Source organism: Urtica dioica, chromosome 9, assembly GCF_054948205.1.
Source record: "Urtica dioica subsp. dioica isolate 48M chromosome 9, U.dioica_male_clone48M_v1_H2, whole genome shotgun sequence".
In the NCBI taxonomy this organism is placed as follows: Eukaryota; Viridiplantae; Streptophyta; class Magnoliopsida; order Rosales; family Urticaceae; genus Urtica; species Urtica dioica.
Window position 1 is genome coordinate 28,100,804 of NC_142764.1, and position 22,163 is coordinate 28,122,966.

At 39.7% G+C, this 22,163-nt stretch overlaps 3 long non-coding RNA genes and 2 pseudogenes across 4 annotated transcripts; 1 reads left to right on the top strand and 4 right to left on the bottom strand.

Moving 5' to 3' along the window:
• Positions 1-1,325: 1,325 nt before the first annotated feature.
• On the bottom strand, positions 1,326-2,823 carry LOC149386511 (uncharacterized). 2 transcript variants are annotated; one of them, XR_016301389.1, is made up of 2 exons: positions 2,391-2,823; positions 1,326-1,640 (listed from the first exon to the last, which is right to left on the bottom strand). It is a non-coding gene; the product is annotated as an uncharacterized LOC149386511 (long non-coding RNA). The 2 variants fall into 2 exon arrangements; XR_016301390.1 differs by having other exon boundaries at positions 1,326-1,791.
• Positions 2,824-3,792: 969 nt separating this feature from the next.
• On the top strand, positions 3,793-6,430 carry LOC149386512 (dynamin-related protein 4C pseudogene; annotated as a pseudogene).
• Positions 6,431-8,105: 1,675 nt separating this feature from the next.
• On the bottom strand, positions 8,106-9,520 carry LOC149386513 (uncharacterized). Its single transcript, XR_016301146.1, has 2 exons — positions 9,115-9,520; positions 8,106-8,343 (listed from the first exon to the last, which is right to left on the bottom strand). It is a non-coding gene; the product is annotated as an uncharacterized LOC149386513 (long non-coding RNA).
• A 2,861-nt stretch (positions 9,521-12,381) lies between these two features.
• Positions 12,382-17,926, bottom strand: LOC149386514 (dynamin-related protein 4C-like; annotated as a pseudogene).
• LOC149386515 (uncharacterized) lies at positions 16,704-17,241 on the bottom strand. The gene is made up of 2 exons (XR_016301147.1): positions 16,853-17,241; positions 16,704-16,805 (listed from the first exon to the last, which is right to left on the bottom strand). It is a non-coding gene; the product is annotated as an uncharacterized LOC149386515 (long non-coding RNA).
• Positions 17,927-22,163: the final 4,237 nt, after the last annotated feature.

The following is a 22,163-nucleotide window of genomic DNA, read 5'->3' on the forward strand; positions in this document are numbered from 1 at the left end:
CTCGCGCGAGATTTTAAACCTTGGTTTAGACTCTTGTCAGTAACCGGAACATCCGAAAAAAAGTACACCACAGTTTTCTTTCCATTTTTATTTTTTTTCTAATTCTTTTTTGTGAAAATTGCATTTTTTTTATTAGATCAAAATCGAGGATGTCACTTTGTACTTCAGATAAAATTGATTGTGGATGCCTGCTTTAATGCCACTTAAGGAAAAGATGGAGGAGTTCTTTTGATGATTTTGTTGTCTTCAATTTCTACGAGTAATAATAAAGTGACTGAATTGACTTGTATAGGACCCAAGGAAACTAGATTACACGTACTTAAAATCATCTGCGACGGCAGTGGAAGTACTTGGCAGCACCGGAGATAATCTAAATGATCGCCATAAAGAAGACCAAAAGTATATACATCTTCGAACAATTTTCTCACTTTTCTACATCTCTAACTCTCTTGGTTATCACTATATATTCCGACAATTTTCGATGTCTACCGACGGTCTCCCAAGAACACGCGCGAAATTAATTTTTTACTCTATCATTGAAGAAAAGATTAAACTTCATCGCAAATAAATTGGAATTTTAGTCAACTAAGACTCCTTTTTGTGGTCGTCCTTACCCAGAATCACTATTGCAAAAAATTCAATTTATATGCAAATTATTTAGGATGAAATTTAACTTCACGTGTCGGAGGTCGTTGGAAGAGTCAGAACCGAGAAAGTTAGAGAGAAAAAGAAGTGATAAAATTATTTAAAGGAATATTTTATAATAAAAAAAATATGACAAAAGTTCAATTTTATATGAAATATACATAACAAGACTAATCTTAATGATTTGTTATTTATTAGGCAGGCGAAATAAAATTTATCTCGTAATAATTCAATATGAACAAGTTTCTCTTTGATCCAAATAGAATGAAAATAAATATAAAAGCTAGTAATATATGAAATGTAAGTACATATGACATGGCTATACAAATAGGAGTTTTTGAAAAATTCCAGAGGGAATGAATCATAATATTCTCAACTTGAGTCCATTAAAAAATTGCTTATAGTTTTTTTTTTTTTTTTTTTGTAATTTATTTTAAAAACAGCATATTTAAAATTTTGGCATGGCTACGGAAATAGCTGTTTTAGGACTTAAAATAGTGACGATTTTTTAATGATAAACTTAAAAACAATTATTTTTGTAATTTCCCCAAATATATGTGTCACATTATTATATATATATAAAGAAGAACCCGAAATTACTATTCACCCAGACTCATATTACTGTTAAGTCTACAGTTTAATTACGAAAATGCCCTTTAAACGTGTCATTATTACACTACTTGCCATTCTGATTGAAAAACTCCAGAACAGTCTCGAAATAATTCTTTTAACCAAGTCTGCCATGAGCGTAATAAAATCCTATACAAATATTTAATTTACAACGGTTGTCATCGAGTAAGTGTCTAGACTTCTCCAGAGCATTCTTCTATCTTCTGCTCAAACGTAGCCCAGATATTTCTGGAACTTTTTTTGTTATATATAATTCACCAAAATCCCCTCCAGATTACCAAAAAAAAAATCACAACCATTCAATCCAAGATTCTCTCCTCCTCTCTAAATCATTCTCTCATATCGTTCTTCTCTTTCCCTTCGCTCTGCACATACAATAAACAATTTAAAACAACAAAGGAGAAGTAGCCAGAACAATGTATCCAATATCCATTACTTCTAAACCCCCAAAACTGGAAACCAGAAATAGCAGGGCCATTGATAATGGAGAATTTATTCCAGCAGACTACGGCGGACCTAATAAATGAGAGATGTTTCAGAATATGGATTCGACCAAAATCAAAGAGATAATAAGCTTTGAAGAACATAGATTATAAACATTTTTTTATTTTTTGAATCAGAACTTATTATGAGATTTAAAGACGAAAACAAATTTTCAACTCCGAATCTATTAAACAACCGGTCCTCATAATCTAAACTTTGATCTCCAAACTAAGCATTACCGGCAAAAAGCTTTACACAAACCCAAAAAATTAATTATAAATAAATCCCTAATCCTCGAAATCAACTGAAATTAGTATATTACTACTTAGTATTAGAACATGCAATGAACAGATAAGAAGAAAGCCCAATTTTTTAATAATCACAATTCTGAAACCCTAATCTATTTTAAAGTATTTTGTCTTAATTCCATTCCATCACTTGCCGTTATCGGGACTATCACCGTCCCATAATATGTAGACCCCAAGATTCATGAACCCTAGCAACTCCTAAAACAAAGATATCTCACAACCGTCAATCATGGAAAATAAAAACCCTATTTTCTGAGAGAGAGAGAGAGAGAGAGAGAAGAGGATAAAAAAAACTCAAAATAGGAAGAAAACAAAAAAGCTAACCTTGAAGAAGAGAAAGATTCATGAGCGACGTGGGGTAGATAAATATATAAATACAATGAATTTCCTCTTTTCTTCCTCATTATTTTGACGCACCACCGAAGAATAAAAGGAACACGGGAAAACGGCGAGAGAGGAAAAAGAATGGGTATACTTTACTGGGAAATGTGTTTGAGCTTTATGTTTATCACCTAGAACTACTAAACAAACGTAAAGGAAAAATCATTTATCTTTTGTCTGTGGTAAAAGGGTCATGGACTTGGGCCACAGTAAGTGATGTCAAATTTTGGGCCTGCATACCTTAGTGTTTGTTAATTAAGTAAAGGATGGGGTTTGAAAGAATTTTAACCCATATTATTTTTTATTTTTTTTTCAAGTGATCTCAGTTATATTGACGATTTACATGAACATTTCAAGAATCCAATTCACCTTTTGTCCGTATTACGTAAAATAAACCACCTTTTTTTTTTGTTCTGAATTATATCTATATAATAAATACAACTTAAACTTAATATGTTATTACATTTTATGTATTTCTATAATGTTTTGACTACAAGTTACTATGGCTAGAAAATAGTAAATTATATGTATAATTATCATTACAAAAATGCATCGGTACTAATCCCGCGGCAACGCGCGGCCATTATGCTCGTCACCGTACATATAAAAAGATATTCTCCACTACTACGCTAAGGTAAGACCTATTAGATATACTTCCCAACTAACCATTACACTATCTTTCTGTATAAACTATAAAGTACTAAATGCACTTCTTTCTCGAAAAAATTTCACACACATCGTCATTACAAACAAGCATATAGTCCAGTCCGCTACCAAAAAAAAAAAAAAAAAAAAAACTACTACCCCTGGAACGGAACTACAAGGTTTTCCAAACTAATTAAATAAAACCCTAACCAAGCCCTCGTGATGATTCTATAAGATCTCGATTCCATAATGATTTAAAAACCTTCCATTTCGATTTTCGAATCACAATTTGCAGATTCCTTTCTTATCATCTCTGTCACGTAATATCATCCATTTCTCTCTCTTAAAAACCTTCCATTTCGATTTTCGAATCACAATTTGCAGATTCTTATCATCTCTGTCACATAATATCATCCATCTCTCTTTCTCTCTCTTAAAAACCTTTTATTTCAATTTTCGAATAACAATTTGCAGATTCCTTTCTTATCATCTCTGTCACGTAATATCATCAATCTCTATCTCTCTCTCTTTCTCTTAAAAACCTTCCATTTCGATTTCGAATCACAATTTGCAGATTCCTTTCTTATCATCTATGTCACGTAATATAATCCATCTCTCTCTCTCTCTCTCTCTCTCTCTCTCTCTCTCTCTCTCTCTCTCTCTTATAAAAACCTTCCATTTCGATTTTCAAATCACAATTTACAGATTCATTTTCTTATCATCTATGTCACGTAATATCATCCATCTCTCTCTGTGTATTATAACATTATAGTACTATATACTATAGCACTTTATTTATAGCATATATACACAGCAAACACTCTTATTCGATACGATTCGCCACCATTTATCTTCTTCCTAATCTCTCCCAAACCCTCACGCGCTCCACATTAGTTTCAGAGAGAAATGAAAAACAAAATATACGGTTCAAGAGCTGATTCCGCCTCGAAGAAGCAAATGGTTGAGGTCAAAGTACTTGCGGTGGTCAAACCCGACACCATCGCCCCAATCGTGTCGTCGTTTAACGACAGAATCCGTCCACTCCTCGACGCCATTGACAAGCTTCGCAACCTGATGGTTATAGAAGAAGGAATCCAGCTTCCGACCATCGTTGTCGTTGGCGACCAGTCCTCCGGCAAGTCTTCCGTCCTCGAATCCCTCGCCGAAATCAGCCTCCCCCGCGGCCAGGGAATCTGCACACGTGTCCCTCTAATCATGAGGCTCCAACACCACTCCAACTCGGACCCAGAGCTCTTCCTCGAGTACAACGGCAAGACCGTCCACACCGACGAGAAGAACATCTCCGACGCCATCAACCTCGCCACTAACGAGATCGCCGGAAACGGAAAGGGCATCTCCAACACGCCATTGACTCTTGTGGTCAAGAAGAAAGGCGTTCCGGACTTGACCATGGTTGATCTCCCTGGGATCACCAGGGTTCCAGTGAAAGGACAGCCGGAGAACATTTACGACCAAATCAGGGACATCATAATGGAGTATATCAAGCCGGAGGAGAGTATCATCCTCAACGTTCTTTCGGCGAGCGTTGATTTTCCGACGTGCGAATCGATTCGGATGTCGCAGAGCGTTGACAAGACTGGTGAGAGGACTCTTGCGGTGGTCACCAAGTCGGACAAGTCACCGGAAGGGCTACTAGAAAAGGTCACCTCCGACGTTGTCAACATCGGACTCGGCTACGTGTGTGTCCGAAACAGGATCGGCGACGAGTCGTACGAGGATGCGAGAAAGGAAGAGGCAAGTCTCTTCACGAGCCACCCGATGCTATCGAAGATCGACAAGTCCATTGTTGGTATCCCTGTTCTGGCCCAGAAGCTGATGCAGATCCAAGCCTCGAGCATAGCCCGAAACTTGCCGAAGATCGAGAAGAACATTAACGAGAAGTTGAACGTCAACCTGTCGGAGCTCGACAAGCTGCCGAAGAACATGGCGAACGTGGCTGAGGCTATGACGTCATTCATGAGGATCATAGGGAGTGTGAAAGAGTCTCTAAGAAAGATCCTTGTGCGAGTAGAGTTCGACGAGTACCCAAACGACAAGCGCATGCATTGCACCGCCCGACTGGTAGAGATGCTTAACCAATACTCCGACAAGCTTAACAAGTGCCCGGAGAGCGACCCGATCCACGACTTCCTGATGGAGGAGATCCGACACTTGGAAGAGGCCAAAGAGATTTCCCTTCCCAACTTCCTTCCCCACTCCGTTTTCCTCACAATTTTGCAGACCAAGGTGAAAGGGATATCAGGCATTCCTATCGCGTTCGTGGAGAAGCTGTGGGACTACATCGAAGAAGTGGTGATCACAGTGATAATGAGCCACGTGGGGGACTACTACCAGCTCCAGCTGTCAGTCCGTCGCGCGGGGCACAACTTGATTACGAAGATGAGGGATCGGTCGATGGAGCAAGTGCTTGAGATTATCGAAATGGAGAAGCTGACTGGCTACACTTGCGACCCGGGGTTTCTGGCGGAGTGGACAAAGCTGATGTCAGCCAAGGACGAGTTCATGAAGGGCTTAAACGTCATCAAGTACGATAAGCCGCTGAAGGTGACGGTGGCTGATCTCGGGGAAGTCGAGGTTGAGAAGCTCCGGAACCACCCTCACCTTCTGGACCAGGCTTACGATCTGAGGATGAGAATGTGACGGTGGCTGATCGCGTACTGGAAGATCGCGTACTGGAAGATCGTGATCCGACGGCTCGTGGATTGCATGGCTCTGCACCTCAAGCTCAGCGTATCGAGGCTCGTGAACAAGGACTTGGAGGTGGAGATCGTGACGGAGATCATGGCTCCTCACGGGGGCGGGATCGAGAGGCTGATGGAGGAATCGCCGTCCGTGGCGGCCAAGCGCTCGAAGCTCAACGCAAGTGTCAAGAAGCTCAGGGACTGTAGGACTATCTTGGCCACCATCATGGACAAGGTTGCAACCCACATCGGGGATTTATGAGAGTTAGTGGTCTAGTATTGTCACGACCCACGAGCGTCGTCACCTCCCCCGCAAGCCGCGACTCGTCGGAACCAACATCACGTGTCACGAGAATGTCATCATATAAGCAATAATATTTAAATAAAAATACTCAAGGCGAATATATAATCTATTAAATATATAATAAACAAAATACAACATTATTTAAAGTGCGGAAACGTTTAATACAAAAGTGGTTATAAAAAATCTCTCCCGATTGTACTCATATACACGGGTTATTATTCTAGAAAGAGTCGATATTATACAAAATATTATATAGAAGATTACTTCCCGAGTCAGAACCCATAGCCCGTAGGTCAAGAGATACCCGTCCCGTCTCGATTTTCCTTCTCGCTGCTTACATTGCCGCCTTGCCCTTATCTACATTACCAAGTGATATAGAACTATGATTCGAATGACTCAGTAAACGGGAGTCTAACATAGAAAAGAAAAACAGTCTAATGTAGAACATATGACGTGCGAACAATCGTACAAGAATGCATGATGCAGTTATCACCTAAAAGTGACTAATGAGTGCGCATCCTAAAAAACACTTGCCGTCCCGTAAGGTTATACACTCATCACTGCTATAACCCCTGGTCCGACCAGAGACCAGCTTCAGACTTCGAGCAGCAGTCATCAGCTGATCTAAGTTTTAACACTTGTCTGGGATCCACTAGTGGTACTTTCTCGTCGTGACGTCAGCGCCGCTGGTCTCCGGCACAGTGAGCTCGCGAGTCGCGACCTTCACCCACTGCGCCCCGGGGCGCTCAAGGTCGCTCTTATCTAGGTTTCAAGCTAGCAATGAGCTCGCGATGCGCGACCTTCACCCATTGCTTCGAGTACTCGGCGCACGGACCAGCATGGCCCGTTAGGCATAAGTCGTTGACTTGTGAGTACCACCGACACTAGTTTAGTTAAAATTTAGGTACTCTGCAGCTAGCATTGTACACATTAAACTTATATACGGAAGAGCGTAACAGGATAAATCCCGAAAGAACTTATTGTTTCCTTTTGAGCTCTGAGCTCGTTAAATATTTTAAGCTTAAAGCTCGAAATGTGAATTTCGAACCCTTTACTCTCGATTGAATTCGAGAGTCATTTGCTCAAGGCCGCTCCAGTCGAGGTTTCCAGCTAGCAATGAGCTCGCGATGCGCGACCTTCACCCATTGGTTCGAGTACTCGACGCACAGACTGGCATGGCCCGTTAGGCACAAGTCGTTGACTTGTGAGTACCACCGACACTAGTTTAGTTAAAATTTGGGTACTCTGCAGCTAGCATCGTACACGTTAAACTTATATACGGAAGAGCGTAACGGGATAAATCCCGAAAGAACTTATTGTTTCCCTTTGAAGTTCGTTAAATATTTTAAGCTGAAAGCTCGAAATGTGACTTTCGAACCTTTACTCCCGATTGAATATAAGAGTCGCTTACTCTTCCGTCATCTCGATTCTAACCTACTTCCTAGAGTTAGAAGAGAAAAAATAACTATACACATTGCAAACGTGGCTGTTCAAATTAGCGTTTGAACCTAACGGGCGTACCCGAACTAAAATTTTCAAGCAAGAATGGCCGAAGCCTTAATTTTCAAGTTTATTCATTTTAGGGCTTTTACCTACTCTTGTTTACTAACAAATAAATGCACAAACAAACAGGATTATCCCTTTGGTAATATCTCATCACTTACCCGAAATAGTTCTACAGAAAGCTCGACGACTTCCGGCGATGTCTTGCTCTTCACGTTCTTCGAGATACTTGACACTTATCAAAACGTCGAAAGAACTAGCATCCGAGGTTGGAAGTCCGTTAGTTATTGGATTCGAAAGAACTTGAAGAAGATAAGGTTCATTTTTCGGGATTAAATTCGACTCGGTTCGGAATTCGAGAATTTAATTCATTATTCTCAAGTTTTTCGGAAGTCAAACTTATTTAAGACTCGCGTAATTTCGTATCGGAAATGATACTAAATAAAATCCAACAATATAATTATGAGTCTTAAATAAATTAGTTAACCCGAATCAAAATAACCGAGAATTCGAAAGCGAATAATTAAATTAAATTCTAAAACGTTTTTAAATAAATAATCATAAGTTATTTATTTAAATAAGAAATACATTACATAATCAATTTCAAGAGTATTTAAACGCTATAAGCGATTAACACACTCACGAGTTAATCGAGCTTTAACTTCGATAACTCTTTCTCGAAAACTTCAAATTCCGGCTTCGCTGCCTTCGACTCTACTGGTTCCCGCTCATCCGTCTAAATCTGTAATCAAGTCGTGGAATCCGATAACGAGTCAATTTCATGATTCCAAACTCACATAAATTTCCGAAATTCAAAATCCGACATCTCGACCCAAAACCCGAACCCAATCAAATCAAGCAAACCCAACATGAATCCAAGTTAACCAAAACTGTTCTAAAACAATAACGATCACAGAAACATTTTCCCAAGGCTCAGATTAACGTTACAACACATAACCGGCCAAAGCATTTCACACGGCCAAAACAAACACTCGGCCAAGACAAGATTTTCGGCCCAAAACAGCTTCACACGGCCGAACCCACAATTCAAACCAGAATATTCAGCATCTCATACACATCATCACAGCCTCAACAACAATTAAACTCAGGATCCAGAATTCAAATAAAAATATTCATCAAAACCACACGGCCAAGGCAATAAATCAACCAAAATTCGTCCAAAAATTATCATAATTCAAAACGAAGCTTGTCAATCAAAATCCGAACACTAAAAGAGCTATAACACGTTTCAGAAACATCATACAACCCACAGAATCAAAAAGCCCCAAAATTACATCTTCAAACCCTAGTTCATCACAAATTCGGCCAAAATCAAACCATAATCAAGAAATCCGAAATCAATCCTCAAATTCAAATCATAATAATCACTAATCGAGTCCAAAGACCAAATATCACCAGCCAATTCCGCAGAAATCGTCATGAATTCCAAAACCCCAAAAAATGGACATAAACCCTAGATTCAAAATCCAATCCGAGAAGAAGGATTCCTCACCTCAAACCGCGGAATTTCTCGTTCCCGGTGCTTCCTCGCCCTTTTCCCGGTGGTTTCCCATTGGTCCGGCGTCACGGCGGCTCACGGCGACGACGCTTCTTCCTCGGCTGGAGCGCGCGGTAGGGGAGGAGCTCGGTGATAGCGCGCGAAGGAGAAGGAAAGAAAGGAGGGAGAGATGAGGTCGGGTGCTGATGGTGATAAGGATCGGCGATGACTAACCAAGGTAGATTTTTTTTTTTTTTTTTCGCAGGTGATAAGGATCGAAAGAAAGAAAGAGAGAGGGAGAGAGGATGAGGTGGCCGAGAAAGACAGAGGAAGGGAGGGATAAGAAGGCCACGTGGCACTCCCACGTCACGCCACACGTGAACAGGTGACCCATCAACTTTTTGACACATCATTCTCCCCTTAACCCCTCTGTAAGTTTTTCTTTCAATTTCGTCCTTAATTAATTAACAAATATTCTTGAAAAATAAACCGAGAAAATTCTCATTAATTCCCGTTACCTTGAATATATTTAAGAAATTTCGGAATTTATTTTTACTCTCGAGATTTTTAAATCTCCGAGTATGTACCGAATAATTTTATTCGAAAAATAATATCGAGTTTACTCGAATATCCTTATTCCGAAATTTCGTCGACCTTAAATATTATCTTTTTTTTTTCAAGATATTTAAAATTTAAGGATGTCTCATATGCAACAAAAATTTGATTTAAAATAAAACTCGTCTATTTTATTCAAATTCACAAATCGAGCATTACAAAAATTTATACATTACAAGTACAATAGTGCTTTTGTGTGTTGTTTTTATATTGATGCTCTGCTTGCCTTGACTTACAAGTTACAAGTCGTACTGTTATCTAAGTTTTAGTTTATGTTACTTTTGCTTTGTTTAATGGATATTTTGATCGGTTACGCTATGTAATACCGTAGAGTAAGGTGGAACCAATATGTACCTTTGTTTGGGAGATCTTACTATATGGTGCTGATATTTCTTTCCTTTGATGGAGTGCAACACTGTGTTGGCATTATCGACAGGGTTGCTTCCTATGGTGGGGATTATTAGTTCTTCTTGTCTGATGTTCTTGCTTTTTTTTCTTTTTTTTTTTTTTTTTTTTCTTGTTGGTGTTTTTCGATAAATTTTCCTGAGCCGGTGTTTCTGAGTTTGAAGTCAAGTTATGGACTAGAAGCTGAAGCTCTTTGTTTTACTACCTCTTATTTCTATTTTGATACTAAAAAAAAGGTTTTCCGTTTTTCATTATGTATCAGAAACCAGCAATCAATGATGTTGTTTATATTTTATTGCTCTCCGGTGAAAAAGGGTAAGAAAACTTGAGAGCGTTTTATTTTTCCACCATTCACACGGTACAGCTGTGATACTCGACTACGTAATTGCTTACATAAAAAAAGCGCTAAAATAAGCTTTAAAAATAATATCTAAATTTGTTCTGCAAATGTTGCTTAAACAAGCTTTTTAGGTTTTTGTTCTCTTTTTTAAATCCTAACGGAAAGTTGAAGAACTATCAACCGAGATCAAGGTCAAAATGTCGCTAGTGTTAACTGTGGAATCGAGACCGACTGGGTAGAGATCATTACCAGAAATGGTCAAGGAATCGGGGTTCGTCTTGTAGAGATCACGATCAGAAGATGCTTCACCACAGATGCCAGAGGAGGCCATTGTCGATTTTCTCGAACCCGAGAAAGACTCAACGTTGCTGTTCTGAGTATGTTGATAGTAGTTTCTGAGTGAGCATATCAATGGCTTCAGACATTGTTGGCCTCAAAAGCGGCGACGCATTGGTGCATAAAAGTGCTGTTTTGATCACCCTCTCAGCCTCTTCATTGTTGAATTTGCCTCCCAAGTTCGGGTCAATTTCCCCAGTTTCCCAAAACTGATAATGAAACGTTACCGTTACGTAGCGTATAGAACCTGCCTTTTATAAACACAAGGCATAATAATTCTATTTACAAAAAAAGCCACTGTAACGTTTAAAACATAAAACAGAAATGCCTTGTACAACACTTTGAGTCTGAAAACAATTCTTCACAAGAGTGAATTATTATGTAACATAAAATACATGGTTGACTATCTATGCAAGATCCTATGCCTCCATTCAGATCTTTCCCAGCTGAATAATAACCACTTTTTTCGCTGAGCTTCCACCGTAATTTTGTTGACGTGTGGCATCACTTTTTAAATTTTTACAAAACTTGTCTCTAACACATCTGAAAGTCTTATTATTTTATTTTTCCTTCATACTCATCCACGTAATTCCTTAAGTCCTTGCAGTCCAAGCAAAGTCCATCTTCAGATCAAAACAAGTCCTGCTTTGATGCGATTCAATGTCCTTCTACCGAAAAGCTAGAGAAGTGTAGGGGGTTACTATCTTCTTCTTTTGATGATTTTCTTGTCTTCAATTTCTAGAAGTAATAATGAAGTGACTTAATTTGCTTGAAAGGACCCAAGTAAATTAGATTAACACATGATCCGCGGTGGGTAATAGGATTTTAGCCGCACCGGAGATAATCTGAATGATCACGACAAAGAAGACGAAAACATAAATGAAAAACCAACAGCCTGGCGATTTGGGAGAGCTGTACATGGCTGCATGGGTCGAGAACGGTACTTACACGGTGAAGCTTCACTTTGCAGAGATCGAATTCGAACAACAATTTTTTATGATGTTAGACTGATACGTATCTACTATTAAGGGATTTTAGTTTGGGAAAATTAAAGGTTTTAAATTAAGAAGTTTAAGTTTTAAGTTAAGGAAGTGGGTTTTTAAATTACGTATTTTATTATTACGAATTTATTTAATTAAATGCTTTTATTTGGAAAGTAGGAATAGGGTTGTAAGTGACCTATCTATAAATAGGTCTTTTCATTCAATAAAAAATCAACCTCCAACCAAATTTCGGTGGAGCTTGCGTTTTTTTACTCTAAAGATATAATCACAATTGCTCCCGTTACGAGATCCAAATCCCGGGCCGTATCATAGACGCACTTTAATCTTCACCGTTGGCCAAATCTCACCAGACTCCATGGGTTATAAAGAAGAAGGTAGAGCAACAGAAAATCAAAATATCATAATTATAACGTCTCTTATACAAATTGAAAAACAGGAACCTTGAAATTACAAAAGAGCAAGACCAAATGTTAAACACATGAAACTTCTTCAACTTAGACTCCGTAACTTAGACTTGACCAAAAACCAGAAAGAAAGACATACATACTTCCAAAACACACCAGACAAACAGAAATTAAAAAAAAAGACACCAAACCGTAGAAGAAGAACAGAAACCAACAAACTATTCATTACCATAAGCAACCCTGTCCATGATTGTGGCCAAGACAGTCTTGCACTCTTTGAGCTTCCTGACACTCCCGCTGAGCTTCGAGCGCTTGGCTGCCACAGACGGAGACTCTTCCATGAGCCTCTCGATTCCACCGCCCTGAGGAGCCATGATCGCCGTCACGATCTCGACCTCCAATTCCTCGTTCAACAGCTTCGACACGCTGTGTTGGAGGTGCAGAGCCATCCCGTCCACGAGCCGCCGGAGCACGATCTTCCACTACGCAATCATCCTCATCCTGAGGTCGAAAGCTTGGTCCAGAAGGTGCGGGTAGTTCCGCAGATCCCCAACCTCGACCTCCCCGAGATCACCCACCTTCACTTTGCTCGGCTTGTAATAATCGTTAATGCCCTTCATGAACTCCTCTTTGGCCAACATCAGCTTTGTCCACTCCGCCAGAAACCCCGGGTCGCAAGTGTAGTCCGTCAGCTTCTCCATCTCGATGATCTCAAGCACTCGCTCCATCGACCGATGCTTCATCTTCTCGATCAGGTTGTGCCCCGCCCGGCGCGCCGACAGCTGGAACTGGTGGTAGTCCTCCACGTGGCTCGTCACCACAGCGATCACCACTTCTTCTATGTAGTCCCAGAGCTTCTCGACGAACGCTATCGGAACGCTTGATACGCCGTTGACCTTGGCCTGCATAACCGTGAGGAAAGCGGAGCGGGGAAGGAAGTTGGGGAGGGAAATCTCTTTGGCTTCTTCCAAGTGTCGGATCTCCTCCATCAGGAAATCGTGGATCGGGTCGCTCTCCGGGCACTTGCTGAGCTCGTCGGAGAAGCGGTTCAGCATCTCCACCAGCCGGGCGGTGCAGTGCATGCGCTTGTCGTTCGGGTACTCGTCGAACTCTCCTCGCAAAAGGATCTTCCGAAGCGACTCCTTCACGCTTCCTATGATTCTCATGAACGCCGTCATCAGCTCCGCCGCGTTCGTCATGTTCTTCGGAAGCTTGCCGAGCTCGGCGAGGTTGACGTTCAACTTGTCGTTGATCTTCTTGACAATCTCGGGCAAGTTCCGGGCTATGCTCGAGGCTTGAATCTGCACCAGCTTCTGGGCCAGAACCGGTATACCGACAATGGACTTGTCGATCTTCGACAGCATCGGGTGGCTCGCGAAGAGGCTCGCCTCTTCCTTCCTCGCATCCTCGTACGACTCGTCGCCGATCCTGTTTCGGACACACACGTAGCCGAGTCCGATGTTGACGTCGTCGGAGGTGACTTTTTCCAGCAGCCCTTCCGGCGACTTGTCCGACTTGGTGACCACCGCCAGAGTCCTCTCGCCGGTCTTGTCCACACTCTGCGACATCCGTATCGACTCACACGTCGAAAAGTCAACGCTCGCAGACAGAACGTTGAGGATGATGCTTTCCTCTGGCTTGATGTACTGCATTATGGTGTCTCTTATCTGATCATAGATATTTTCTGGCTGTCCATGCACCGGAACTCTGGTGATTCCAGGGAGATCGACCATTGTCAAGTCTGGAACGCCCTTCTTCTTCACGACCAGGGTCAATGGAGTGTTGGAGATGCCCTTCCCGTTGCCGGCGATCTCGTCGGTGGCTTGGTTGATGGCCTGGGAGATGTTGCTCTCGTCGGTGTGGACGAACTTGCCGTTGAACTCAAGTACGAGCTCTGGCACTAGTACAAAAAAGACCTTTGGGTGCGACTTTTTTCGCACCCAAAAGTCAATTTTCGCACCCAAAGATATCATTAGGTGCGACTTTGGGTGCGACTTTTCCGCACCCGATAGTCCGTACCTAAAAGTCTTGGGTGCGAAAAGTCGCACCCAAAAGTCATGATTTCCGGGTGCGACATTTAGGTGCGACTTTCCGCACCTAAAGTCGCACCTAAAATGTCACCAAAATCCGTGGAAAAGGCGGGTAAAATAGCATTCGGTGCGACTTTGTCGCACCCAATACTTTCCCTCCATGACAAAAAAATAGTGCTTTAGACGTCACTCTATTATAAAGTGACTTTAAATCTTTGGAAAAACATACTTTAGTTGTCACCTGATTTAAAAGTGACTTCAATTCTTAATTTATTTATAAAAGCAATTTAATACATTCAGCCTCAAACTTTGAGTAATTAAACACACAAAGCATATAATTCGAGATATATTTATTAAAATGAAAGCCTCATCAGAAAATAAATAAGTAAAAGTCCAAGCAACAAGTCTATACATATTACTCTGATTGAAGAAGCAAAAGCGTCTACAAATATAATTTTTATACTACAGACGAATGAAGTGATTCTATTAAAACACACAGAAACAAATCCAAAGAAATATTACGGGTAAACCATCTTTTGTACAGTTGGATCTTTTGTACAGTTGGATCTTCCATCATCTTCTCCAAAGCTTCTACTGACATGCCACTTCCTTTACCTACACAGAAATAAAGATGGTTATCTTTAGAATCACAGTTTGATACTATGAAAGGAAAATCAAAAGGGGCCAAAAAAGAATACAAGTGACAATTTCTTATTCTGGAAAATAGCAATGCTTAACAAAACAAAACAAAAAAAACTTCATGTGATCTGGACTCTGGATTGCATTGCATTTCAGCTCCATAACTTAAAACTACAAGCAAAGTGGATTATAAGCTTAATCTAGCCAACATCAAGCCTGCAAAGGATCAGAGCGGAATCTAAAAGCAGGAATCCATCATCAATATCAAACTGACCAATAATCAATGATGTCAATACTGGAGTAATGATAATGTATGAAAAAGACACCTTTGGCTTTAAAGTATGAATGTATCCTCAATTCCAAGGGGTTGATTAAGTATTAAGGGCAATTCTTGGTACCTTATCAGTACCTAGTTTGATACCCCCTAGACGCAACAATTTGCGCCACCGGGGTAGTCTCCCGTCGGATTTAGCCGGGTTTTACCCGAACACCAAGGTGATAAATAAAATAAAATAAATTAAAGATAACTAAATATGTATTTTATATCAAAATAAAAATGGCATAAGCCATGTTACAAGTGCTTTTTACATCACCAGTGGAGCAAAAAAACCCTAAGAAAAGGAGACAGAACGCTAAACCAACAACCGGCCCGACTACTAAGGGACGAAAGCCCACAGAACCAAAAGAGAACAAAAAATATATAAGAATGTACCCTATACCTTATGGCTTTAAACTAGAAATAAGTTCTCTAAAGATTTATTCGTTTAACAGATTCTCTAAAGATCTATAATTTTCCCGATATTTAGTTGTACATTGAACACCTGCGATTTCTTGGTTTTATTTGATCATTAATGATAAATAAATAAAATTAGAACTGAAAAATAAGCATCTACCCTAAAATATGACATAGCACTCACAATAATCAATATACATGTAAGAACCCGCTATTCGAAAGATTAAAATTTCCAGGGATAGCTAGATTTACCCTAAACCCAATTGTCAGATTTTTTATTATTATTATTTTTCCCAACACACAGAACTTAATTGAAAGAAGATAAGTATGAGCCATAAGAAGAAAACAAAGTTGTACTTACTAGTAGTTTGTGATCCAGTAAAAGAATTAACACCCTGGGTAGCTCCATTCTGAGAGGCCTAGTAAATGCACATACAATTTGGTTGAAGTAATCTAAAAAACCAAAAATGAAATAAATATCCACGTCGCAATTTCTTACTCCTTCTGAAGGTTGGCCACTTGAGGATGAACTAGTCTCCTCGGCATCATTTACACTGCTCGCGAAAGGACTCTCTTCTTTCGTTTCTTCTGGCGAAACATCGACAAAAGCTGCAATAAAAAAAGTTGAAAATTTAAAGGGGAAGAGTATACTTAAAAGGAAAATTGATAGTAGTTTCTCCAAAACAATATATCAATATCATTGATAAAATTTGTATTTCTTCTAAAACAACGAAAGTTGCTAAAAAAATCGTATAGAAGCCCCAGTGCACAGATTAGCGATTTCAGGCCTAACAGAAATAAAATAACAAAAATATAAACCTAACAACCGAAGACAAAGCTCACAAACACCATAGATTCAAGCTAGTAACTTCCATTCCCTACGCATCATAAAACTCTTAATCAGTAGGTAAGTTAGAACACAAACGAATGGCAGCGCTTACAAAATTGATTGGCCTCTCTCTTCACCTCTTTCTTCTCTTGACTCTCGTACTTGGTAGTATCAGCGAGCGGTGTTGTTTCGACTCTTGATGTAGAGACATCGACCGTCACCGTCGGCTTCGGAGCCGCCGCCTCCCGGTGCTCTCTCGTCCTTTTCCCGGGGGTGACTCATGGTTGGCGTGCTCCGGTGACTCGTGGCCGTCGTGGCTCATCTCGGTCGGAGCGCACGCACAAGGAGCTAATTTTCAAATCCTGAAATCCCTAATTTTCAAATCCACTGAATATTTCAAATCCCTAATTTTCCTCACCTTGATTTAGTAGGGCTCGGTCGCCGGTCGGACTCGGACGCTCTGTGCTGCGGAGTGCGGTGCTCGGAGGAGATGGCGCGGAGGAGAGGCTCGTTTGGGTCGCGCGGAGGCGGAGGAGATGGCGCGTTCGTTCGGACTGTTTCGAGAGTTTCGAACTGAGTGTCCGAGGCAATCCTCTTCCTCCGCGAGCTCGAATCTGTCTCACTCTCTCGCTCTCTTCCTCTATCTCGCTCTCTCGCTCTCTCTTCCTCTCTCTCCTTCTCTCGGCTCTCTCTCTCTCTTTCTTTCTTTTTTTCCCTTCTCTCTTCTTTCTTTTCTTTTCTTTTCTTTTCTTCTTTTTTTTTTCCTTTCACGCAGAAATTTTAGAAGTGACATAGGAGGGAACAAAATCCCGCTAATTTTTTAGACAAATGTTTTGGACTTTTGGGTGCGACTTTGTCGCACCTATTACTCTGGAGAAAGTATTGGGTGCGACTAGTCGCACCCAATAGTCTTAACACACTTTTGGGTGCGACTAGTCGCACCCAAATTCAAAAAAATTCGCGAAAATTTTCAAGCGCTTAATTGAGTTTTGGGTCCGACTAGTCGCACCTAAAAGTCTTTTTGGTGCGACTTTTAGGTGCGAATAGTCGCACCCAAGTGATCCGCACCGGAAAACTGTATTTGTAGTAGTGTGGGTCCGGGCTGGGGTGATGCTGGAGCCTCATGATGAGAGGGACACGAGTACAGATCCCCTGCCCTCGGGGGAGGCTGATTCCGGCGAGGGACTCGAGGACGGAGGACTTGCCGGAGGACTGGTCGCCGACGACGACGATGGTCGGAAGCTGGATTCCTTCCTCCATAACCATCAGGTTGCGGAGCTTGTCGACGGCGTCGAGGAGTGGTCGGATTCGGTCGTTGAATGAGGACACGATCGGGGCGATGGTGGCGTTGGTTGGGACAACCGTAAGAGCGAGAGCTTCTTCATGAGTTTGGACGATTTGCTTCTTGTTAGACGAGGAATGAGCTCTTGAGCCGCCCATTGTCGTTTTTCTCTTATTTTCTTCGGAAAAGAGAGTAAGTAATGTAAGAAGAGAGAGATGGTGAATCCTGAGATAGTAGAGCCTTTTAACTAGAGCTAGAGCGTTTGATGATGTATATATAGAAGTAGAGATGTATATCGTATAGTGAGAGAGAAAAGAGAGTATTTTTTTTTTTCTGTGAGTAGACAGTACTTAAGCAGAGTATTTTGCGTGGTGGCGACTGGCGAGAGTAATGATTATATGTTACAGAGATTGAAAGAAATTGTTGATATTTAAATTCACACATTTTTTATTTAAATATTTTCTTGATTTTAACTGTAATATTTATTAGAAAATATATTTTTATTAACTCTACAAGTATTTAATTGATATATCTTCATGTGTAGAATTAATGGAGAGAAAGAAGAAAAGAAAGTACTACGAATCAACAATTACATTTGATATCTCATTTACGTGAATTTCCTTCCACGTGCATGGCCTCATCACTTTCCATTCTCATTATTTATTTGCATATTATTGCACCTCCAGGATTGGAAAGTACAGCTTGGAGGAAGGTTGTGCAAGCAATTGGACCCACAAATCAGCTCAAAAAGAACTCTCTTCATCAATTACTCGCTGACATAAGCGTTCCAAAGCAATGAATCAGATTTCAACATGTGGCATGCGATGACAAAGGCAAATATCAATTTCTCTTCGGGACGGAGATCCGTATATCACCCAACACTGATTTACCTATATTCATGGTGTACAAACGGCCACCATTGGCTACCATTTAGCTGTTAAGGCTTTACCACCGGTTTAATGGTAGCGGTACTACCGTTAAGCCATTAATTGCTACCGTTAGCTTAACGGTAGCGGTAGCTAACGGAAGTGCTTAACGGCTACCATTAAGCCGTTAAGAAATAAAAAAATTAAATTAAATTATATTTTCAATGGCTGAAATTCATTCTTACAATTTTTTAACGTTACAAATCAATAGAATACTGCATAACGGTATAATTTGGGACTACTGACAAATGTGAATCGGTACCCTTCCGCTGACATTGGCTTAATGGTAGCCACTACCGCATTTAATGGCTTAATGGTAGCCATTAAGCCGCTTACACGCGGATAGATGGACGGCTACCATTAAGCCAATACCATTTGTCTGGATGAACCTATATCAATTCCGAAAATCGCAATTTGATTACCCGTTATTTATTTCCTTGTCATTCAAACTTGTCAAAATGATTATAACGCATCAAAGAATTTTTTTATCCCTTTTCGTTTGACGAGTTTGACAAAGTAACCCCGTGAGAAAGCAAAAGACTGCATTTTTTATGTGAGAGAGAGAGGGAGGAGATTTAATGACTGTATTCGGAATGAGAGAGTAGGACAAGTTGTTATCTGTCTTACAGTCGTAGGTCTCAGAGAGAGAGAGAGATTGATAAAAAAATAATAAAAAAAATTGATAGCTCTGTGAGAAGCTCACCGGCCATTTGAGCAGATGTGTCGTTTTCTGGATCGATCGATAAACCTCGATATCTTCTATATTACCTAATGATTATTGTTCAATGCTTAAGTATGGAGAGAGAGAGAGAGAGAGAGTAGGACAAGTTTATTATCTATCGTACAGTCGTAGGTCTCAGCTCAGCACAGGCAGGACTGGGATAATATCTTTCGATGTGGACGTTGATGTGAGTGTGACGCGTTAGTTTTTGCATGGATTCTTGAGAATCTATACTGTACGTAATCTTTTGATTCACATACTTAATGTAGAAACTCTTGCGTTTTGACGGTTTCTTAAGCTCAGTTGTCTTATCGTTTCGAATATTGTTAATAAGAAACTAGGTTCTGCTAAAATTATTAATTTATTTAAGAAAATAACCGACATTTCTCAATAATGCGCATCCAAAAATATTTTTTTTATGAAGAAGTCCCTAATAAATCTCACAATGTTCGTGTATGTCGGGACATTTCTGACGTAGATCTTCCTCGACGAAGTCGATCCGACAGAAGAAAATCCTCCTCCTTCGCTGCCACCGCTGGAGGAAGGATGACCGAGAGAGGCAGATTTAGTTCTTCTCCGATGAGATCGAGAGAAGAATCTGCTAGTTCTTTTTCGGCGGATTTCGACGAGAAGGTCTTTGGTCTCGGCTAGAGTTTAGGCGAAGACGCGAAGGAGGGAGAGAGAGACGACCTAGCATCGTCTCTGATTGTGCTCTACGCCGATGGAGAGCGACTGAGGCGGAACCACCATGGATGGATATGTGTTTCCTGACTTATTCACTTTTGCAAGTCCACTTCGGCGACAGTTAATCCGACAATTTGTCATAGTTAATCTGATTAACTATAACGAACCTCTTTTAAAAACGATTTCGAACATCGCTAAGTCTTGCGGTGGCATCGATCCGACCGTTCGAAAGTCTCAAGTCCAATTATGCGTATTAACTATAATAGTTAATCGGATTAACTGTGACGATCTTCCTCCGAAAATAATCTCAAACATCGACGAGTCCCGCGATTGCGCCGATTCGACTGTTTGAAGGTCGCAATTCCAATTCTGCGAGATATATATTTGCAGAATTTCACCCATATATGTTTAAGGGGTACTTAAACTTTTGTGAATGCCTTTTTAAACTTTTTATATAACAGGATCATGTACTATATCATGGTATAAACTTATAAAAAGTTATATAGTTTATAATCCTTAGAATCGTATTTTTATTATAAAATTTAGAAACTTTACACATAAGGTGTTTAATAGGGCGGCGCAAAAAAATCGTAAAAATCGTAAACCGGATCGGACCGGTGATTTTTAGACCGCCGGTCCGGTTTAAAACGGTTTTTTTTCCCCGGTCCGGTCTACTCACTTCAAACGGTCCGGCCCGGTTTTTTTTATAAAAAAACCGTTAAACCGGACCGGACCGGTTTATTAAAAAATAAAAAAAAATTTAAATTAATGTCCAATTAGCCAAATTAGGCATTTGTGCCTGTATTTCCCTCCCATACATGACTATATGTTTTTGTTTTGGTGGAAAATTAATGGTTTTTTTTAATTTTAATTATGTAAAACGGTTCAAAACGGTCCGGTCCGGTCCGGTCTACACGATTCAAAACGGTCCGGTCAATTTGGGGTTTTTTTGGACCGTTTTGAACAGTCCGGTCCGATTTTTTGGCCCGTTTTGGACCGGACCGGACCGTGCATAGGCCTAGTGTTTAAGATAGGAGAAAAAACTATTCATTTTTTGATACGGAATTTGTTCCCGGTTTGTCATGGCCGCATTCATTTTGCATTTATTTGCTAATCAAAATCATTTGATTTACCCTTTATTTTTGTGGGTTACTTTTGTAGTACCAGTTTACCATCCCTAAGTTTACCTCTAGATACTCGTTATCCTTTTTTACTAGAATACTCGCAAATATTTGCGATAAGCGATTTACTCGTAATATTAAAATCTAAGCGATTTACAAGAATACAAACTACATAATAGATTTGTTGGACATTTTAATAACAATTTAAATTTATTGTAATCCTTAATTTATTTAAGATTTTAGTCAAAATTTCATTTTATAATTAAGAAAATAGCACATCATGTCGAAATAACTTACTTAAATTAACTAAAACACAGTTAATTTAATTTACTTAATCAGATCAAAATAAATTAAGTTAATTTATATAGACATATTTATATGTATGGTTTGCTATTTAGCCAACATTTAGTAAATATATGCTAAATAGCCATAAAGATAATAATTACCAAATATTTACTAAAGGTTATTTACGAAATCAGAAGGGCAAATTTGGAGACCGTAAATCATCCACATGCTATCACGTAATCATTGTGACTATTTACCAAATGTTTAATAAAAGTTGACTATATAGCAATCTAAACATGTAAATAGCTAGTTTGGTAATTATTTGAAATTTAATTTACTTCGGCGCTTGACTGATTATTTTCTTAATAAAATAAAAAATTTCATATTTTATAAAAAAAAATGGTAGGGTTATTAAACTACTGAACTAATGGTCCCTAATATTATTTTATTTAATCAAAACTTATTCATAGATATTGTTTAAAGTTTTAATTTAATGTCATTATTAACTCCCGCAGGATGATGAATGTCTTTCCAATAATAAAAACCGTTTATGTGAAATATAGTGAAGTTGGACAAAGTAATTGGAATAACTAATAACTAAAACATTAAACAATCATAAATTATATGAAGACATGCAAAATAACAACTGACATACGAGTTACAACTTACAACCACAAGTCCACAACCTAGCTAGCGTACGTATCACTTCA